This window comes from Triticum dicoccoides, chromosome 3B, assembly GCF_002162155.2.
Source record: "Triticum dicoccoides isolate Atlit2015 ecotype Zavitan chromosome 3B, WEW_v2.0, whole genome shotgun sequence".
NCBI lineage: Eukaryota > Viridiplantae > Streptophyta > Magnoliopsida > Poales > Poaceae > Triticum > Triticum dicoccoides.
In genome coordinates, this window is record NC_041385.1 from 652931028 (window position 1) to 652939354 (window position 8327).

The 8327-nt window shown below is 41.0% G+C and overlaps 1 pseudogene; it reads left to right on the plus strand.

The window, feature by feature from the left end:
* Positions 1-6993: 6993 nt before the first annotated feature.
* LOC119279751 lies at positions 6994-7529 on the plus strand (annotated as a pseudogene).
* The last annotated feature ends 798 nt before the right edge of the window (positions 7530-8327 follow it).

Here is an 8327-nt window from a genome sequence, read left to right on the forward strand (position 1 = left end):
TGGCTTCTGCACAGCATCTCCATCATCATTATCAGTACATCCTACGCAGGTGAGTTAGGATGCACATGATCCCAGGAAGGTATTTATCCTTCAAATCAGAGGAGTGCTTCAAACTAACAACAGTACATAATATCCAACAAAGAGGGTCGTGCTACAGCAGCAGAATAAATGGCTCAGTCTAGATATCAGCACGAATCAAGTTGTGCATATTTGTTGTTGGCATGAACCACATCGCTGCATGTCGGGTTTGCAAAAGCCATCTATCGCATGGAAGCTTGATTCCTTTCACACACTGAAGATTATCTGGCAAAAAGCTGTGTCGACGAACCTCTGGATATGGTGATTCATGAAACCCATGGTATGATGTGTAAACACAGCCCCCCCTGGCGAATGGAAGTTGCATAGCATGGTAATCATCGCCGGTGATATGATTGATGATTGGTTGGATGATCGGATAATTGAGCCCGAGGAACAAGGAGTGGTTGTCGAGGCTGTAAACCCGCCTCCAATTGAATACGCATGGCCCAACGGAGCTGGGATCTTTCTCGAACACGAAGCAGCCATAGCTATCAATGTCACGAACACCCCACGCATTGTACTGCATGTGGTTTGATGTAATTGTTTGGTTAATTTGGTACATGGGAATGAGCATCAAATGGCCGTCGTCAGCTGAACGAGCGGTAAACCCCACCCATCGCCTAGTATGATTCCAGGTCCTGGAATCATGAAGGCCAGCGCATTTGCGTCTGCTGCAACAATTCAAATTGGAGACCAAAATGACAGAAAAATAAACAATCATGTTCAGAGTATGTGTGGAATTAAGATTATTATAACAGTGACACATATCATAGATAGAGAATTACAATGTTGTGGTCATAATCATACCCGAAGTTAAAAAAATAAGCCAGTGGCTTTCATATTCTAGCAATATGTCATGGTTCAAACATCATGTAACAATGAGAGGAGAACAACTATGACAGAGCCTACTCATATTCTACCATAGCACTTACTACTACTGTTCTCATATCAACTCTAGGCAATAACGCGTTGTTATAAAAATCTTGGAAACGAGAGTAACATATAGCAATCATGATGTTATGCTCATAATATGTATTCTAACAATCATTGGATGCCAATTGTTCTCATATCAACTCTAAGAATAACTTGTGTGGTCATAAAAATCTAGGAAATGAGAGGAATATATACTACCTCCGTCCCAAAATAACTGTCTAAAGCTTAGTACAACTTTGTACTAGAGCTAGTACAAATTTGAGACACTTATTTTGGGACGGAGGGAGTAGCAATGATGTGGTTATAGACATACTATCTATTCTAAATTTGTAACAATGAACAGGCAGTCGTATTCATAAGGTAAAGATGAGATGAGATAGAACAATTACAGGACAATAGATTCCACCAGTATAGGCAGCCAATCTGTGTGTCGACTGCGTAAACGATGCCATCATGCAGTATAGCATCAGACAGAAATGTTGCCTCAACAGGATTGATGATGAGCCATAACCATGTATGGCGATCGGATTCCAGATAGACTAATCCCATGTTGAACAAGGCAATGAGCTTTTAATGCATGTAGTCTTCTGATGGTGTGGGCACTTCACATATTACAACTTTCAGCAAACAGAGGTCGAGCCAAAAGCTTGACGCGTCTCGTGCGTAGTAGGCAGGAGTGTCCGACGGGCCACGAGGCTCGATGGCGGCGGTATCCAACGATGGAAGGGTGATCTCTTGCTGGGTGTAGATATCCACGAGACACCACGGACTACTGGATTGGTGGATGAGGATGATCCAGTTGTCCTTCATGCCCGCCCAGTAATGGTCGCGCAGGAAGGATAGGTGGATGGGTAGTGGTAGCATGTCGAGGGGCACCACGGCAACCTCCGTAGGATCGTCAAGTCGGTGTCTGGGCCACCTGCGAGGATCGGGCATCAGCAAGTAGGATGTCTTAAAAAGAGCCGGCCAGTTGCAGACGAGTAGACGGTACAAAGACACCGAGCATGCAGCCAGATGAACGGTGCTGAGTAGGTCCATACGATTACAGATCTGCTCCAAGAGAACATCGAGGAGGGAATTCCAATCGCGGCTCTGCGTGTCAGTCGGTTCTGCCATCACTACAAGAAATATGTCAACTAGTGACCCTCTGTCAATGACCCTGGAAGAATTGGTCATAGATCTATGACCATTTGAGACCAATTGGTCAAAAGCTGTTCGGGGGGCTCCAAACCCTAAACCATTGCGACCATTTTGGTCAGAAAGGTCGTTATTTCCTTACATGAAATGTTCACAAAGCAAACACTGCTGGTCCGCTGCCTTATTTCTAATTGTTAACGACCAATATAGATGGTCATAACCTTGTAGATTGTGGTGGGTTGTGATGACTAGGCGCCATCTCATCAGTTTTGCCTATGTGTCATGTCCATCTGTCATTTTTGCCCTAGGTTGTGAAGCAACCTATATTTCTGTTATTCCAAAAATTCCCAAAAAATTCTCATAAATTGTTTGGATCATATCTTCATCAAATATGTCAAAAACCTTCCTTGCCTAGTTCAAAAATAACTCCACAATATTCATTTTCTTATTCTGTTCAGAATAACACTTTGTGAAGGAAGTGCCACTTTGGCATGTCCAAATGGTATCCATTTTCTATGGTGCTTTCCTATGTCCAAATAACCATCCTCCACCAAATGGCACCTCAATCCATTCATTATTTTGAGCACACCTTCAACATTCGTATTTATGTCCAGTGTGGTACTTTGCAAAGCAAGTACCACCTAGGCTCATCCTTTTGAGCTGAAAATTTGTGAAGACGGTATTCTTAGTAACTGATCATCCTCAGCCAAAACTCATGCCCATTAGCCATGTACATTTCTCGTACCGCTAATCAAACACTTGGCTGCTAATTCATGTTTGAGCATCGATCGGTCTCCTTGTGAGAATCTTATGTTGTAATTTTATTCCTAGCAGCTACCTAGGGAGTGCCCAACCCACTAGACATGCATAGGCTTCCCAGAACACATGGCAACGCCACGGTCACGCGGTGACCACGCGGCGGGCATGCGAGTTTACGCGCTCTAGAGTTGGGGGCCTCGGCCACCGCCCAAATCTCGACGTATCGCCACCAAACCATGTATTTATGACTAAATAGGTACTTATGTAACTAGAAATGATTTTTGGAAAAAATAAATAGCAAACTATGAGGCATCTGCAGTTCAAATTTGACACGCTTCTAGCTGAATCGGCGGAAATTTGTCTTTTTCACGAGAGGTGGATCAAAACTTTTTACACCCAACCATGTCATCAATTGTGCATTAAATATGTCCTAGTATTTTAGAAAAATGATTTGGTCCAATTTTTCAACAATTATTTGGGAGGTCCTTCACAAAAAAAAAACTACTTTTGGGCACTCGAAAAATGGAAAATGGTTTTTTCGTCCAAAGAAAATGAAAACTTCCTTAGGCAACATTGTTTTCCATTCCAAGATGCACCATTGTGCACAATATGAGATCATTTGAACAAACTATGCCATGAATGTGGCCATAAGATTGATCATTTGGCTTGAAAGCCATGAATCTTCATGCATGATAGCTCATTTTTGAGAACACTTTTTAAAAATAATTTCCGTGTTACAAGTTTATTATTTTTCCTGGAAACTTGGTCACATATAATGACACAATGTTAAAGTTCTCCAATTTTTTGATTTTTTTTGAATTTTTTATGCCCGTTTCAAAATGCGGTCAAAATGGCGGGCTTGACCGTTCCTAGCTAGTGGTTGAATCTTGAAAACACTTTTGATGTTTCTATGATTAAATAGATACTTATGTACCTAGAAATGATTTTTGGAAAAAATAAATAGCAAACAATGAGGCAGCTGCAGTTCAAATTTGACCCGCTTCCACCTGAATCGGCAGGAACTTTTCTTTTTCATCAGAGGTGGATCAAAACTTTTGACACCCAACCATTGTGTCAATTGGTCATTAAATATGGCCTAGTATTTTATAAAATATATTTGGTCCAATTTTTCAACAATTATTTGGTAGGTCCTTCACAAAAAAACCTCATTTGGAGCACTCGGAAAATGGAAAATGATTTTTCCGTGCAGAGAAAATGAAAACTTCCTTAGGCAACATTGTTTGCCATTCCAAGATGCACCCTTGTGCACAATATGACATCATTTGAACAAACTATGCCATGAATGTGGCCATAAGATTGATCATTTGGCTTGAAAGCCATGAATCTTCACGCATGATAGCTCATTTTTTAGAACACTTTTTTAAAATAATTTCCGTATTACAAGTTTATTACTTTTCCTAGAAACTTTGTCACATATAATGACATAATGCGAAGGTTTTCCAATTTTTTGATTTTTTTTGAATTTTTTATGCCCGTTTCAAAGTGCGGTCAAAACGGCGGGCTTGACCGTTCCTATCTAGTGGTTGAATCTTGAAAAACTTTTGATGTTTATCTGATTAAATAGATACTTATGTACCTAGAAATGATTTTTGGAAAAAATAAATAGCAAACTATGAGGCAGATGCAGTTCAAATTTTACCCGCTTCCATCTAAATCGGCGGGAATTTGTCTTTTTCACCAGGGGTGGATCAAAACTTTTAACACCCAAACATTTTTTCAATTGTGCATTGAATATGGCCTAGTATTTTATAAAATTGATTTGGTCCAATTTTGCAACAATTATTTGGTAGGTCCTTCACAAAAAAATCTCATTTGGAGCACTCGGAAAATGGAAAATGATTTTTCCGTGCATAGAAAATGAAAACTTCCTTAGGCAACATTGTTTGCCATTCCAAGATGCACCCTTGTTCACAATATGACATCATTTGAACAAACTATGCCATTAATGTGGCCATAAGATTGATCATTTGGCTTGAAAGCCATGAATCTTCACGCATGATAGCTCATTTTTGAGAACACTTTTTTAAAATAATTTCCGTATTACAAGTTTATTATTTTTCCTAGAAACTTGGTCACATATAATGACACAATGCGAAGGTTTTCCAATTTTTTGATTTTTTTGAATTTTTTATGCCCGTTTCAAAATGCGATCAAAACGGCGGGCTTGACCGTTCCTAGCTAGTGGTTGAATCTTGAAAAGCTTTTGATGTTTATCTGATTAAATAGATACTTATGTACCTAGAAATGATTTTTGGAAAAAATAAATAGCAAACTATGAGGCAGCTGCAGTTCAAATTTTACCCGCTTCCATCTAAATCAGCGGGAATTTGTCTTTTTCACCAGGGGTGGATCAAAACTTTTGACACCCAAACATTTTTTCAATTGTGCATTAAATATGGCCTAGTATTTTATAAAATTGATTTGGTCCAATTTTGCAACAATTATTTGGTAGGTCCTTCACAAAAAAACCTCATTTGGGCAGTCGGAAAATGGAAAATGATTTTTCCATGCACAGAAAATGAAAACTTCCTTAGGAAACATTGTTTGCCATTCCAAGATGCACCCTTGTGCACAATATGAGATCATTTGAACAAACTATGCCATGAATTTGGCTATAAGATTGATCATTTGGCTTGAAAGCCATGAATCTTCACGCATGATAGCTCATTTCTGAGAACACTTTTCAAAAATAATTTCCGTATTACAAGTTCATTATTTTTCCTCGAAACTTGGTCACATATAATGACACAATGTGAAGGTTTTCCTTTTTTTTTTGATTTTTTTGAATTTTTTATGCCCGTTTCAAAATGCGGTCAAAACGACGGACTTGACCGTTCCTAGCTAGTGGTTGAATCTTGGAAAACTTGTGATGTTTTTCTGATTAAATAGATACTTACGTACCTAGAAATGATTTTTGTAAAAAGTAAAGAGCAAACTATGAGGCCGCCACAGTTCAAATTTGACCCGCTTCCAGCTGAACCGACGAAAATTTGTCTTTTTCATGAAAGGTGGATAAAACTTTTGAAACCAACCATTTGGTCAATTGTGCATTAAATATGGCCTAGTATTTTATAAAATTTATTTGGTTCAATTTTGCAAAAAATATTTGGTAGGTCCTTAAAAAACACTCATTTTGGGCAGTCAAAAAATGGAAAATGATTTTTCGTCCAAAGAAAATTAAAACTTCGTTAGGCAACATTGTTTGCTATTCCAAAATGCACCCTTTTATGCAATATGCGATCATTTTTTGAAATTTTCATGCGAAAAAGTAGAAAAAAAGAATGCTCAGGGATTCTTTTTTGAAACATAAATTGTCTTTTTGATGAGAGGTGAATTAAAAGCATTTTACATTTTAAGATTTGGTCAACTGTACATAAAATGTTGTCTTATAGTTTTGGAAAATAGTGTGGTGCCATTTTGAAAGTGGTAGGTTCTTCACAAAAAAAGAATTTTGTCACTCCGAAAATAGAAAATGATTTCCCCCCCCCCCCTAAAAACTCATTTCTCATAACACTTTTTAAAGATATTTGTCTTATTCCAATTCCAAGTTTGTTAGTTTCCCTAAAAAACTAGGTCACATTTGCTGACACAATGAGAATGTTCTTATTTTTTTGAATTCTCATATCATAAAACTGTTTATATGATTCAACATCTTATTTTTAATTGATTAAGACCAATTTAGATGGTCATAACGTGTACCGGGCTCTGATTAGTCCATGAGCATGTCATGCGGATCGTGCCATCAGCACCGTCGGATGCTCCTCTCTAGATCCAGATCCGACGACAGCCCTTTCTCCCTCACCCCCTTCTTTGTCTGAAAAAAAGGAACTCCCTCCCGCACGTGAACCCTAGCGTCGTCTCCCAACCCCTCTCCAGATCCAGATCCACCACCCCTCTCCCCTCGCCGCCTCGATCCCCTCTTCCTATCCCCTCGCCGCCTCGCCTCCCCTCACCGCCGCACCGCCCATCCCTCCCGCACCCCCACCCTGCACGACCTTCTCCCCCTCCCCTCCCCTCCCCTCCCGTGTCCCCATCCTATCAAAACCCGAAGCGGCGGCAGCCGCAATGGTGAAGGGACGCACGGGGCAGCGCGTCAGGCTCTACGTCCGGGGCACCATCCTCGGCTTCAAGAGGTGAGTAGCCCCGTTCTTGGCCATGCTCTCGCCGCATCTGGCAATTCATTTCATGGTGAGATTGGGTGGCGCGCTAATGGCGATGTGGGGGTTGATCTGCAGGTCGAAGTCGAACCAGTACGAGAGCACGTCGCTGGTGCAGGTCTAGGGGGTGAACACCAAGGAGGACGTGGCGTGGTACGCCGGGAAGCGCCTGGCGTACGTGTACAAGGCCAAGACCAAGAGCAGCGGCACCGACTACCGCTGCCTCTGGGGCAAGATCACCCACCCACACGGCAACTCCGGCATCGTCCGCGCCCAGTTCAACTCCAACCTCCCCGCCGAGCCCATGGTCAGTGCCTGCCCACCCTTAGTTTTTGATCCACTGCTTGATTTCTTGATGGTGCTTTTTTGGTGAGGCTGTTTGTTGATTTGCGTTGTGTGCAGGGGCGTAAGGTCAGAGTGTTCATGTACCCGAGCAGCATCTAAAGTTAGCATCTGCTGCACTATCGCTGATGATGTTTGTTTAAGGCTGTTGCTTTGCTCTGTGTGATTTTACTCTAGCATGTGTGTTGTATTTTGTCCTACGCCTTGAGAATGACTAGGATTTATGTTATAGAATTCCAAGTGTAGTCGCAATATATAACATGCCTAAAGTATATGGACTTGTGCAGTGTGTCCATCGAGAGATGGATGATGGTTTAGTTTGGGTCATTCAATCTGGTTGATGTAGGATTTCGTGATCTTGCCATTTTAATCCCTAAAAGATGCATGCTAGGAAATATTGTCATTATGAGTTGTCAGTCTGTACTTGATCCGTTTACATTGTATTAACTTTCTTGCTATTTAGCGTTGTGCCTATGGATGGTTGCCCTTGATGGTTGCCAGACGATTATTGGTTTTCGCACTTCAGGAGGCTATATTAATGGCCCTGCACAAGTCCAGTTCAGCTTTGCTGTCTGAATCCCGTGAATATGTTGACGGGATCTAACCATCCTACAACTTCAGGGGTTTGTTAATGTCTGAATCTGCTTACTTCAGGGTCCGGATTCACACCAGTAGTATAAACTTGTTCCTGTTCACATACACATGTTCACGAGCACACATTGACATGGCCAAGCCTCACGTGCACATGGTGAGTGAGCTTCAGAATTGAATTTTGTTTTTGTTGGGTCAGCTCAACCCAAAAGAACTGTGTCACACACATTTTTTTTCAAATAAACTGAAGCATTCTTTTTTGCATTTCATTTCATCATGTGTGTGCCACATGCTTTTACTTCTGCAACG